The sequence below is a fragment of the Pantherophis guttatus genome, chromosome 12, assembly GCF_059756535.1.
Source record: "Pantherophis guttatus breed Tessera chromosome 12, ASM5975653v1, whole genome shotgun sequence".
NCBI lineage: Eukaryota > Metazoa > Chordata > Lepidosauria > Squamata > Colubridae > Pantherophis > Pantherophis guttatus.
The window spans coordinates 11,448,006-11,462,885 of NC_142074.1; the positions used below are offsets into that span (position 1 = coordinate 11,448,006).

At 41.7% G+C, this 14,880-nt stretch overlaps 1 long non-coding RNA gene across 2 annotated transcripts in view; it reads right to left on the minus strand.

Annotated features, from left to right (window-relative positions):
- Positions 1-687: 687 nt before the first annotated feature.
- LOC132711966 (uncharacterized) overlaps positions 688-14,880 on the minus strand; it is a 79,065-nt gene continuing 64,872 nt past the window's right edge. For both annotated transcript variants that reach the window (XR_009622672.2, XR_009622671.2), the window contains exon 3: positions 688-786. This is a non-coding gene — a long non-coding RNA (uncharacterized LOC132711966). The remainder of the gene's footprint in view (positions 787-14,880) is intronic.

Genomic DNA, 14,880 nt, shown 5'->3' on the forward strand with positions numbered 1-14,880 from the left:
TTGAAGAGTATATATGTTGAGATAGATAGATGATAGATGATAGATAAACAGATAGAGAGAGAGAGAGATAAAGATAGAGATAGATAGATGATAGATAGATAGATAGATAGATAGATAGATAGATAGATAGATATAGTAGATAGATAGATGATAGTTGATGATCAATGATTGATGATAGATAGAGAGAGAGAGAGAGAGAGAGAGAGATAAGATAGATAGATAGATAGATAGATAGATAGATAGATAGATAGATGATAGATGATAGATGATAGATGATAGATGATAGATAAAGATAGAAATAGAGATAGACAGACAGGTGATAGATAGATAGATAGATAGATAGATAGATAGATAGATAGATAGATAGATAGATAGATAGTATATTAGTAATTATAGTATAATATACTATAATACTATATATATATATAGTATTATAGTATATTTTAGTATAAACATAGTGTTACTCCAGTCCAAATTTAAGGCATCGATTGTGCATAGCAGTTGGCATTTCAAACAGACATTTAACAGATGTCCACGTTCTCAAAAGTGGAAGTGCATGCAAAGATAGTCAGAACTTATTATGTATAGCTGACTAATGTGACAAGTTTTTCCGAATTGTTAGTACATTTTCTATTTTCTTTCTTTTCTCTTTTCCTTTTTCTTCTTTCTTTTCTTTCCCTTTTTCCTTTTTTCCTTTCCCCCCTTCTCCAGCCCCCCTCATTCTCACCTGCTTCAGTGTGCAAGTCCTGGCTGGGAAATAGGGGGTTGGGTGGGAACCAGGTTCTCCTGTGAAAAAACAGATGCATGACTGCACACAGTTCCTGAGGCCGAAGCACGGAGAGGAAATAAAACTTGTTCCTGGAAGTTTCTGAACAGCCAGATTTATTGGCTGCTTGCAACATGTTACCTGGCCACAGCTGGCACGCTCAGAGTGCCAGCAAAATCTCATTAGACACCCTGTTTTCTATAGAAGTGGCCAGTTTTAAGAAAAGAATGACATAGAGCAGAGGTCTTCAAACTTGGCAGCTTTAAGACTTTTGGACTTCAACTCTCAGAATTCTCCAGCCAGCATAGCATAGCATAGCATAGCATAGCATAGCATAGCTGGCTGGAGAATTCTGAGAGTTGAAGTCCACAAGTCTTAAAGCTGCCAAGTTTGAAGACCTCTGACAGAGGCACAGGCCCAAATGAAGGAAGGAGAAAAATGGAAGAGATGTACTACTGTGTCTTCATAATATACAGTAGTGGCCAAAACTGTGGAAACCTTTTGGGAAAAGTGTATTTTTGAGGTTCGATGGCTAATAACACCACTTTTTGGGGGGAGTTTCAAGATAATCCTATTCCACTGCTGGAATGGCCTGGGAATAGCCCAGACCTTCACCCAATTGGAAATCTATGGAGCCGACTAAAGAAACTTGTTAGTCAGAAGCGACCCAGCAATAAAACCCAGTTAATAGAAGCCATCATTCAATCTTGGTTTTACATTAGAACAGTTGCAGAACTAAAAGACTTGGTTCACCCCATGGGAAAACATTGTAAGGCCGTAATTCATGCTAAAGGTTACCCAATTAAGTATTAACTGACATGGTGATCATTTTTGTATATCTCATTTTTTCTATGGTGATCATTTTGGTATATCTTGTTTTTTCTATGTGTTTCACTTTTCTTCTTTCTACTGTAACTGCTATTCTAATAGCAAATCCTTCATGAAAGTGATTGCATTACATTCTTGATTAAATTATCTTTCCATTGATATATATTTTTATGATACTACTGCAAAAAAAAAAAGTGGTGTTATTAGCTAATTTTAGAAAACACACTTTTTCAGGATGTCCAGGATGTGAGGGATCTGTAGATATTTTCACAGCCCTCTTTTTGACCAAGGTCATAAGTGTGAAAAAGGGACAGAGCTTCACTTTTTTTCAGTGCCGTTGTAACTTTGAATGGTCACTAAATGAAGAGTTGTAAGTCGAGGACCTGCTGTCTATCCTAGTATCCCAACAGACAAGAAAGAGATTTTGTTAAAAAAAAAAAAAACAGAAAGAAAAAGTCTCAGGATGGATTAAAGAAGATGAACAATGAAGGAAGGAGAGTCACACACTGGAAGACGTCCCAGCCCTGAAGCTCGGTGGGCTGCTGATTTCACACACAACTTGCTAACCTCTCACAGCTGGATTTCTGCAGGAACAAAGTCCGCCTCAATTCTACCCACAACTGCAGGCCAAACACACCATGCCGAGCTTAATCCAAAGTGTAACCATATGAAAGAAGCCAAAAATTGGCTTTTTGACTGCCGTGTGAACCCTCCAGTGTCTGGCCCCCCCTCCAACAAATGGAGTCTTTTTATTTTCATTCATTTGGAACCCCAGAATCCACTGCACTACCAAGGTTCGTTTTCCTGAGACCTGGAAAAAATGAACGTTATTGGGTAGCTCTAAGATAAATACGTTTTGATAGAGTTTAGGATTACAGGACTGGAAGGGACCTTGGAGGTACAGTAACAGAGTTGGAAGGGTCCTTGGAGGTCATCTAGTCCAACCCCCTGGGTCACGCAGGAGACCTGTACTAGGGATTTGAACCGCCAAATTGCCAACCTTTCTGATCGACAAGCTCAGTGTCTTAGCCACTGAGCCACCTAGTACACCCTGTTCAAGCGGGCAACCCTATTCTATTCTTGACAAATGGCTCTTTAGTCTCTTTTTGAAAAACCATCCAGTGTTGGAGCGTCCCCAACTTCTGGTGGCAAGCCGTTCCACTGATTAATTGTTCTCATTGTCAGGAAAACATCTCCTTAGTTCGAGGTTGGATCTGTCTTTAATCATAAAAGATTTAAGGACAATCTTGATGCCCAATAAATCTCCCAAGGCACAATGTAAAATCCTGAGCTGATGTAGCCCCACCCATACGTCTTCTACATCAGGAGTCACCAACCTTTCGGACCTCAGGGACCACTAAATTCATAATTTTAAATCCCGCGGACCACTAATATGATCTGCCTAATGAACTGTTGGGTGGGCATGGCTAGTTGGTCATGTGACTGGGAGGGTGTGGCCAACTCCTTGCCTGCCCGCCCGGGCTCCTTAGGGCCCCAACAGTTGGAAGCAGTTGTTGGAGCTAAGCAGCCACCACGAGAAAAAGTTGGCAAAACAGCTCAGTTCAAATTGGATCTGACCGAGAAGGAGGCTCAGCAGAAGCACCTCACTGAGGACTAGGAGCATAGGCTTTCGAAGCAGAGGGAAGACTTGCGGGAGTGCATGGCCAGGTACCGGCGCCTGGAGGCTCATCGGGCTGAGATGGTTAGCCAGTTCCAGGCCATGATGCAGTCCCATTGGAATAAGGCCCTCCGGCTCTTCGCCACCAGCGGCACTTCCCTCCAGCCTTCACCCAAACCCCGGCACCAGGAGGCTGAAGCAGACCCCAAGTCCGAATTTCTGCCCCCCTTCGACCCATACAAAAAGACCCCAAAGGAGGAAACTCTCTGCAGCAACACAAATGTTCATTTCACGTATCCGTCCCAGGGGCCATAGTTTGAGGACCCCTGATTTAATGCAATATAAAAAATGCAAATAATTTTTCTGCGGACCACCAAAATTTTCTCACGGACCACCAGTGGTCCATGGACCACTAGTTGGTGACCACTGTTCTACATCATCCCACTAGACTGTGGGTCACATGCTCCTTAGATATTCCATTTACACAAAGATTAGAAAAAAACATATTCTGCCAATAACTGCTAGGTATCCTGGTCGCTCCGACACTACCTATCTTCAGTGGCTGTTTAAGGATGAACAGTCCATAACTACAGCACAGGTGGCCAGATTCTGCATAGCAGCACTGGGGATTTGTCACAAACGCATGTCTTCTCCACCATAGTGATGTTACGTAACAAATATGGCAAACCCTTTGCACTGCTTAGTCTTTTCCCTTTTGGCATCAAACCTACAATGGGCCACACAGTATATGGATTGTAATTGTAGTATATAGTTAGACCGTATGTAATTGACAGACTGGATTTTATTAGTTGTTTATTATTTCATACTAGAATTTTTAGTTGTATATTTACTCAGCGCTTTTATTTGTTCTGGTCTCTGGTCTAAAGGTAAAGGTTCCCCTCGCACATGTATGCTAGTCCTTCCTGACTCTAGGGGGCAGTGCTCATCTCTGTTTCAAAATCAAAGAGCCAGCGCTGTCCGAAGACGTCTCCATGATCATGTGGCCGGCATGACTAAATGCCAAAGGTGCACGGAACGCTGTTCCCTTCCCACCAATTTTTTCTACTTGCATTTTTTATGTGCTTTCGAACTGCTAGGTTGGCAGAAGCTGGGACAAGTAATGGGAGTTCACCCTATTACGCAGCACTAGGGATTTGAACTGCTGAACTGCCGACCTTTCGATCAATAAGCTCAGCGTCTTAGTCACTGAGCCACGGTGTCCCTTTGTCTCTGGTCTAAGACTGTAATAAATTGATTGATTCATTGCACCATCCCATCCAGGGCAGACCATAATAAGACTGTTTAATGGTTGAAAAGACATTTCTCTTAATGGTCATTCACCTTGCCTCATTTGAATAAGCCTTGAAGTTGTATACTTTTGGACCACAACAGATGCTGTAAACATCTGAAGAGATGCTCCTTCAAAGTCTCTTTAGGTTCTGCCAGGCACAATGATTCTACTTCTATGCCTTTCTAAGCTTCCCGATTAGTAAACTAGAGCAATCTTTAAGATGTGTGGTCTTCAATTCCCAGAATTCCCCAGCTTAAATCACAAACACTGTGTCAGCTTTGGAAGCCATATGAACCCCGGAAGCTTCCATGCTGCCACCTTCTTGCACTTGGGAAAGTAGGAGGTGGGATTTAGTAGAGAGGTTGTAGGTAGACATAATAGCATTCTTCTTTTTGGTCAAGGTCAGGGTGTTCCTGCATCTGGAGGAGGAGTGGTTGCAGTGGTGGCTCGTTGGGACGGATGGTGATTGGGCCATGTGATGGAGTGATGGGTGCAGCGGCTGGATTTGGGGTTTTGATTTTTTGAGGGAAAACTGTTCTGTCCCCGTCCCACACACGCACCCCACAGACGGCCCGGAGTTAATAAGCCACACGACAAAGTCTTTGAAGCTGGCAGCAACCCAGTGGCTAGCTGCCAATTCAGACTTTACTCACACAAAACAAAGATTAGACTGCAAGCATTCTGATAAAGCAGGCAAAGTTTCAGCAATACAAGGATTAGTCCAAATGCAGTCTGACAAGGCAGGCAGAAGTCCAGTAATTCAGAGATCATGGATTATTTCTAGTTTTTGCTCGTCACAAACTGAACCGGCCACCACACCCACATTTATACCCTGTGGGGTGTGGTCCAGTGACTCAGCTAATCTCTGGCATGCCTTCCCCTCTGCTGTGCACGCTTCTCCCTGCGCCGCTGTCAAGGATCTAGCCAGCACTTATCTTCTTCATCGCTGTCCACCTGTGGCTGCGGGGACGTGCTTGGCTCTGAGCCTACCTTTTGGCCTTCGGTGTCCTCCGGAGGCATTGCCAGAGAGGAGGGTCCTGGAGAGGGAGGCCTTGCCAACTCCTCTCCCTCACTCTCAGAGTCTGCATCTGTCGATAGCCCAGGCTCAGGCAACGGAGCCACAACAAAAACCCAGAACTCTCAGATTTGGGTTTCCCAGATGTGCCAGTATACCTATTCCAATAAATGGAAGATTTGGGATGACACTTGTCTCTGAGTTTTTAATTGGAGTTGGGTTGTTCTGGAACACTGACATTTAAATCTGGGTGTTTGCTGGCCCCAGCCTTGCAAAACTAGCAAGACTCAGAATGACACCTTATTGGCTGTGGGTGATTTGCATACATTAGTTGTGATTTGCACGAATGTGAACAGCCTAAAAACCGAAGTGCAATTATTCCCTCCTACCATTGCTAATCGAAAGTAACTGCTGTAACCAAAGGACAAGGAGAAATTAATTTCTACTGAATGGCTGCATCCCTGGGAATTCTGAAGCCCAATGATGCAGGAATATGATCAGTGCAACTTGATAATCCTTATAGCAATGTTGAATTATTTTACCCATGTATCTCAAAATTATCAGGGTCCTTCACATCTTCTATTCTCCAAGGTTTTTTTTCTTTAGATGGAGCTTTATGGATTGAACCTGAGATGTTCCTCCTGCCAAGCATTAGCTTGGCCACTTAATCATGGCTCTTCTTTGATGTTCATCTGCCTCTTCTGGTTGAAATAAGAATATGACACCAGACATGGTCAAACCTGTGGTTGTTTTTTTTTTTTTTCATTCTTCTGAATAGTTTAAATCTTAAATTCTTTTCATCATGCTAATCTTGACAGACATGAACACTGGGTCCCTTCTAACAAAATGAAATTCAATTAGTGGTGGAATTCAGCCAGTCCGCACCACTTTGGGAGAACCGGTTGTTAACTTTCTGAGCAGTTTGGCAAACTGGTTGTTGGAAGAAATCATTAGGGCAGAGAACCGGTTGTTAAATTACTTGAATCCCACCACTGAATTCAATGTAGAGAAAAGTAAAGTCTTACACTTAGGTAAGAAAAGCCAAAAGCACACATATAAACTGGGTGAAACCAAGCTTAATAGCAGTAACTGTGAGAGGGATCTTGGAGTCTTAGTGGACAACCAGCTAAATATGAGTCAGCAGTGTGCAGCGGCAAAAAGCCAGCACAATCCTAAATTGCATTAACAGAGGGATACAATCAAGATCAAGTGAGGTACTAATACCACTCTATAAAGCCCTAGTAAAACCACACCTAGAGTACTACATCCAGTTTTGGTCACCACACTATAAAAAAGATATTGAGACTCTAGAAAAAGTGCAGAGGAGACTAAAACATATGAAGAATGATTACAGGAACTGGGCATGGCTAGTCTAGTGAAGAGAAGAGAAGGACCATGGGAGATATGATAGCAGTCTTCCAATATTTGAGGGGCTGCCATAGAGAGGAGGGGGTCAAGCTATTTTCCAAAGCACCTGAAGGCCAGACAAGGAATAATGGATGGAAACTGACCAAGGAGAGATTCAACCTAGAAACGAGGAGGAACTTTCTGACAATGAGAACAATCAACCAATGGAACAGAAGTTGCCTTCAGAAGTTGTGGGAGCTTCATCACTGGAGACTTTCAAGAAAAAATTGGACTGCCATTTGTTAGAAATGGTGTAGGGTCTCCTGCTTGAGTGGGGGGTTGGACTAGATGACCTATAAGGTCCCTTCCAACTCTGTTAATCTGTTAATGTAGAAATATACTTGTTTGGACAAGTTCTTTTTCAAGAACAAAATTAACCATTGGGAATACTCCACTGTGGCTTGTAAATGCATCAGTCAGAATGTTATGAAGAAGCAAGTGACTTCAGCAAGGGAGGCAATTTGGGCTAGTGGTGAAGACACCAGGCTATAAATCAGAAGACAGTGAGTTCTAGTCCCGCCTTAGGCATAAAAGCCAGCTGAGCAACTTCGGGTCGATCACCAGGAGATGGTGAATTCCAGTCCCATTTTAGGCATGAAAGCTGGCTCTGTAACATTGGGTCAATCACTCAATTAGCCTATGAGTTCTAGTCCCAATTTAGGCATGAAAGCTGCTGGGTGACCTTGGACCAGTCATTCTCTCTCAGCCTATGATATCAGGTCAGGTGAGAAGCTGAGTTGCAACTAATGAATTGATACTTTGTTGAAACTCCCCCCCCCCCAAGCCAGACCCTGCTTTTGCAACAAAAACTCTAGGAAGAAAAAAAATATGATTTCACCAAATATCTAGGATGGGCTAAACAACCTGATGTTCTGTATGCAGTTGTATTCCAAAACATAAGATGATATGACAAAACATAAGACGATATGAGATAGCCAATTCCTGTTCCATGGCACTCATCTACTCTTTTAGGATGGGGGGGGAATGTATGTATGAATGAAGGAAGGAAGGAAGGAAGGAAGGAAGGAAAGAAGGAAGGAAGGAAGGAAGGAAGGAAGGAAGGAAGGAAGGAAGGAAGGAAGGAAGGAAGGCTGCATTTGCCTTTATTGCAAGTCTTTTTTTTTAAAATATGGACCATTACAGTCACAAAAAATGAAGTTTCATCCTCAAGGATTTCACCCACTAAAATTTAATCATGGGACACATGACCAAGAGGAGAACTTGGAGAAAGAGGAAAGAGAAAGAAAAAGGGGGACAAGTAACTAAGAATAGGAATGCAGGAAAACGCATCCAGACTTGTATACAGCCTGTTTTCGGTGGAAATGAAAACTCATTACTCTAGCTATGTGCTGTCCATTTTTCAATTCTGCCCACCATCCTTCTTACATGTCCAGTGGAAAAATGCCCAAAGAAAATGCTTTCATCCTCTGCTCTAAATACCCACAAAAACCTGCTGATATGACTAGATAATCAGCACCATGGACAGAGTCAGGAGGTCTTCCCCCATTCCCACCATTTTCCATTCCTTTTTCACTACCAGTATTCTAGTTTTTTATCCTAAAACCTAAAAAAGATGACATAAACAGAGACACGGCTACTGTGTATACACACACACACACACACACACACACACACACACACACACACACAGTTGGAAGGGACAGCTAATGCTCAAATAGCAGTTTCGCACAAGACAGTAACTCCCGAGATTCAGTTGTATGCCATGCAAACAAACCCCAGATGGTTCCATCTTTTTTTCAATCTCCATTTTTAAACAGACCGACCTTATTTGCCATTCACAGGCTAATGTGCAGATTAGGAGGTAGAGGGGTGTGGTTGGTTTTTTTTTTTTTTTTTTGAATAAATGAATAAATAAAGAGTTTGGAGAAATAAAATGCATCCCCCCCCCCTGTTTTAAAATGGGTGAATTTTCACCTACGGTTTCTTCAAACTGAAATAAAATGATTTGATGGTTTGAAATTCAGATCGTATGAAGTTATGAATGAACGTACATGAAACCAGGATGGGACAGAAATGGTTTGTTGTGTTTCTCTGTCTAACACAGATAGACACCAGTAGTGGGTTGCCCCCGGTTCGCACCAGTTCTATAGAACCAGTAGTAAAACGTCACTAAAATGCTTCTGCGCATGCACAGAAGAGCACATGCGCACGAGACTGTAGCGAGTGCACGAGCGCGGTCCCGCTGTGAACCGGTAGTAAACGTAAATAGAACCTACCCCTGATAGACACACTTGTATGCTTTCCACGTTTGTGGAAAGTCATAATATATATGTGTGGCTAATGTTTTGATCTTCAGGGAGGGGGAAAAAGAGGAGGGAGGGAGGGAAGGAGAGAGAGAGAGAGAAGAGACAATCTGTGCAAAAACTTCATTACCCTTAATAAACATACTCTAGCACATTGGCTGCTATGCTATGAAGTTATCATAAATCACACTGCCTGCTCGACATGTGTCAAAATAAGAGCACATAATACAAAACAGGAGAAAATATTTCCAGTGCCATGAATTCATTTATTTTTTCCTGCATGTCCCTGAGATATGCTATACTATATACCAGGGATGGCGAACCATTTCGGCACCTACTGAAAAGGGAATGCGTGCACGCGCTTCACGTATGTCAGGGCCTCAACCTAGAAAAGGAGCTGGCCAGGGCGCATGCACACGCCCGAAAATGAACTTCTGGTTTCAGCTACTGAACTTCCGGTTTCAGCAAGCTACTCTTCCGGGTTTCTGGCACGCATGCGAACACGATGATCAGCTGGCTGGCGTGCATGCTCACGCAGGAAGACCAGCTCTTCTAGTTTCCAGCACTGCCGCGTGCAAAAAAGCCAGATGATCATTGCGTGTGCATGGGCACCAAAAACCCGGAAGAGTAACGGGCGACGTCACGCATGCCAGGCAACATGGCTCTGCATGCCACTTTGGGCACGCGTGCCATAGGTTCGCCATCCTGGCTACATACCTTTACGGATGGATCTTAACTGCATAATAAATGGTAGCCCATCAGAAGCAGATATTGGGTTGAAGGAACCTCCAGACTGGTAGCCTAGCCAGGGGACAATTTTGTGCTGTTCAGAGGAGGGGTGTTCTATCTATAAGGGTTCAGATAAGAGAGGATTGGGCAGAACATGACCCCAAAATTGGACATATGAGTTGGGCTTGAAGGAGGACCATTAACCGGTGATAAGACAAATCCTACTGTTGAATTATTATTATTATTGGTTAATCTTTAGTGAGATCCACAGCCTTTGAGGCTGGTTAATAGCTCAGCAGCTCGAGTCCTGACCAAGGACCTAGGAACTGTTAAGGTATCGTCGGAGAATGTAAGCTGTTCTGAGTAAGGTGGTTTTTTGTAGAGTCAAAATGTTCAAGTCCAGTAAATTTAGAACTTCTAAATAGCGGGGTAGCCCTTTGGGTATTGCTCCAAGGGCTCCAATTACAATTGGGACAACACACAATTTCTTTTTCCACAGTCGCTCAACTTCAATTTGCAAGTCCCGGTACTTTGTGATTTTTTTCTTGCTGCTTATCTTCAATCCGTGCATTATTATTATTATTATTATTATTATTATTATTATTATTAATTAATTAATTAATTAATTAAATTTATATACCACCCTACTCCCGAAGAACTCAGGGCGGTGAACAGCCAGAAAATAAAATACATATAATACAAACATTAAAAACCATTTAAAATACATTAAATCCTTTGGCCCAGAAAACCAATTTAAAACACCCCAATTTATAAGACAAATTTAAAATTTAAAAAAGCAATTTAAAAGAGAGGTTAGGCCAGGCCAGGCCAGCCTGCTGGAATAGGAATGTTTTGGGGGCACGGCAGGAATATTTTGATAACCTCCCGAGTTGCTATTTATAGGAAAGAGGAAGAACGTGATAAATTCGTACCGTATTTTCCCGAAAATAAGACCCTGTCTTATATATTTTTTTTGAACCTGAAATAAGCTCTTGGCCTTATTGCCATGCACTCAAAAGCCCGATTGGGCTTATTATCAGGGGATGTCTTATTTTGGGGGAAAACAGGGTAGTGGCTCAACATTCTGTTTAGTTCTGCCTCTATTTTCCCCTCGTATCCTCCACAATAAAAAAAAAATGAAATTTTTGTCCTTGCAAAGAAGGGGTGAGCAATTACAATAAAAAGGCTTCCCCAGATTGATTGTAAATAACCCCTTGAATCTTTGCCTTTAATCTTTTCAACTTTTTTTTTTTTTTTGGCCAAAGCTTTCTTATAGCCCCCCCCCCCCCCCCCCCAATGGACCTTGCCAGGAATAATTCAGATAAACTATCAATCCTAACTCTGGGCATATAAAGCCCTTTAAAAAGGACATGCTGAGTGGGGAGGTTAGAAAAACTGGTTTCAACAAGCTTCCACCCTAGCCTGCTTTATGGGAGCCCTGGAGAAAAACTCCCGTCAGATGCTTTAGCCCAACAGCATAAATTTGATCTCGCAATTAGTATTCAGCCCAGCATTCTGGATAGAAACCAATGCTGCAGCCAAGAAGTGGTTTAAAACACATAAATCATAGATCAATGACAGAACTCTAAGCACTGGATAGATTACAAAAGTAAGCTTTAGTTAAAAATAGATTAACCATTTCCCTGCAGGAATTCACTTCCCTTTTTTTAAAAGAAAAGAAAAGAAAAGAAAGAAAGAAAGAAAACAGAATCCTGCATGCAATGTTAAGAATCCAAGGGTTCCTTGCGCCTCTCTAATATATGCATGCGGTAGATTAATTGCCTTTTTCCTTGACATTTAACATTCTGCTTAAAGAAATGTTGTATCATGCTATTTGAGGGGAAAATAATATATACCGTGGAGATTTTTTTAAAAAAAAAGTAAATCTTTTTTTCTTTCTTTCAAAGCAAGCCATGAATCAGCTAGAAAATGTAATGCATTCCAATAACAGTGGCAGCATTGGAACAATTGCAATAGAAATGCATGATTTTTTTTTTTTTTAATGTATGTGGTTTGGGTTAGAATTGTTCTAATAAGGCCCAGGTGTCAATGAAGAGTGTTGTGTAATGATTAAACAGGTCCTTTTTTTAAAAAAAAAAATGACTCATTTGTAGAAATTGTAACTGGACGGAAAACAGGATTGTTCCACTTATGTATCTTTTTTAATCGATTGATTGATTTCTGTATAGTCTACACCAAGGTGTAGGGCCTGAGGGCCGATTCTTCTAACCTCCGTGCTCTTTAGTTGTACTGCTTCTTTTTATATCACTATTTTATAGTATTCTTTAAGGAGAGCTAAGTCACAGTGCTGTATAAGATCATCTCTTTTTTGGTTTTGTTTTGAGGGATGTGCCACCATCAGTGTAAAAATATGCATCAGCTTTGACACATGTTTTAAAGGAATTGCATTCCACCCCCAACTCAAATCATTTTGCTACCAATGTTAAAATGTACCAATACATCAAAAAAGGAAAATACTTGTAGCTCGGGGTTGAAGAGGAGGAGAAGGAGAAGGAGAAGGAGAAGGAGAAGGAGAAGGAGGAGAAGGAGAAGAAGAAGAAGAAGAAGAAGAAGAAGAAGAAGAAGAAGAAGAAGAAGAAGAAGAAGAAGAAGAAGAAGAAGAAGAAGAAGAGGAGGAGGAGGAGGAGGAGGAGGAGGAGGAGGAGGAGGAGGAGGAGGAGGAGGAGGAGGAGGAGGAGGAGGAGGAGGAGGAGGAGGAGCAGGAGCAGGAGGAGGAGGAGGAGGAGGAGGAGGAGGAGGAGGAGGAGGAGGAGGATCCTTGGTGCTCTCTGAGCTTGTTTATTTTCTTGTAGATGTTTGATTATCCAAACTAGGTAACAACATCAATGCTAGTAAGGAGTAGGATTTGCTATCGGTTTATAGTCCAGTGGTTTGACTGTTAGCGTTGGTAGGAGTGGTTTTGGAGGTGCCTTGGTTTACTGTTAGCTTGTTTGCCAGTTCCTTAATTGGGGTGTTGTTTATTTCTTGATTGTTGGTCCAATGTAAATTTTTGGTGTTAATCTATGCTCTTCTATGTGTTGCTTGCTGGTGGGGAAGTGTTTTGGGTTCGCTTTTTGATTGTCTCTTTTGCACAGCATGGAGATGTTGTTTATGTCTATGTGTCTATTGATGGCCAATTTGTCAGAGTGCCAGGCTTTCAGGAATTCTCTAGCGTTTTGGCCTTGGTTTGGTCTAGATCAGGGGTCGGCAACCTTAAACACTCAAAGAGCCACAAAGGTCCTAACCGGAAGCCCCCGTTCAATTCTGGAGCTGACCGGAAGTCCGGTTCCCCCATCATAGAGTCTCCTCCTAGAGCACCATCCTTTTTCCTCTACCTGTCCTAACCAAAAGCCCTATCAATTGTGGAGCTGACTAGTAACAGGGAGCCACGGCAGAGGGATGAAAGAGCCACATGCGGCTCCAGAGCTGTGGGTTGCTGACTTCTGGTCTACATGGTCACAGTTTCCCAGTTGAAACTATGGTTATGTCTGTGCATGTGTTGGGAAATTAAGGAGTTTTCCTAAAGTCTACTGGCTGCTAGTTGGTATTTGTAGATGTCTTCTGCTGGTCTTCAATGAAAAATGCATCAGTGGTAACTTGCAGTGATGTAGAAAAAGGTTTCAAGGTCATATCTAGAGGAACAAATTTCTCAGTCCTAAATTATGTGGGTGGATCTCCCAACAGGTGAGATATTATTATTTCTAGATACTGCTGATCTAGAAATAGTCCTGTTTGGGGAAGCAATTAAACAGACATCAGAGAATATCCAGCCAAATTCCCCGAATGTGGAAAGTAGGTAGTTGTTCTGAAGAACTTTTCAAGACCATCGCTTTTCTTTCTCAGCCTTGAAACATTGAAATGGGTTTCCCTTTAAATCAAATGAATAAACAAGGAACAAATGAACACTGCCAAGAAATCAAAGCAGGGAGTTGAAGTCCAAAGGTATACGCTGCTCCTTCTATTTCAAAATTAATCTAGAGGCCCCCTGCTTCTTTAAAATGAAGTTAAAATAATGCACAATCTATACTTAATACAAAAAATGTTATGCCAATCATTTTAGAAGAGGATGTTTTCTTTAAAAAAATATTATAGGTAAAATAAAAGATGAAAGTTGAATCTTGCCAGAAAACCCAAAAAATTATGAAAGATGGCTTTTTTTCTCCTAAAATTCATCATGATGAAAACTTTGAAAGAAAAGGACTTCCTTCCTTCCTTCCTTCCTTCCTTCCTTCCTTCCTTCCTCCCTCCCTCCCTCCCTCCCTCCCTCCCTCTCTCTCTTCCTCCTTCCCTCCCTCTCTCCCTTCTCTCCCTCCCTATCTCCCTTCCTCCTTTCCTCAAGCTATCTTGTGGTCTATGTTGAAGCTCTGCAATTTCTATCAAAGTGTTTTCTTAAAGTTTTATTATTATTATTTTTATTTAATTTTTTATTAGCTAGTTTTTCTTATGTGTTGAAAAATATTTTTTTAATCTTTTTTTTCTTTTATCACAAATATCAACATTTTACTATTTAAGTTAATGAGGAAGAGGGTTAAATTTCACTTTATTATTTTTTTTAAATAAAGTTTGATTTTGTTTACCTTTTGTGAGATTGATGATTTCTCTCTACCCTCACCTTTTATTTTTTTTTAAAAAAAATAACACATATATCATAGAATATGGACCAAAGCAGGGGTGAAATCCAGCAGGTTCTGACAGGTTCTGGAGAACCGGTAGCTGAAATTTTGAGTAATTCAGAGAACTGGCAAATACCACCTCTGGCTGGCCCCAGAGTGGGGTAGGAATGGAGATTTTGCAGTATCCTTCCCCTGGAGTGGGGTGGGAATGGAGATTTTGCAGTATCCTTCCCTTGCCATGCCCACCAACCCACACCCACAGAACCGGTAGTAAAAAAATTTGAATTTCACCACTGGACCAAAGGCTTCAGCTGTGACCTCAAAATGAGTACAATTTAAACTTCCATAA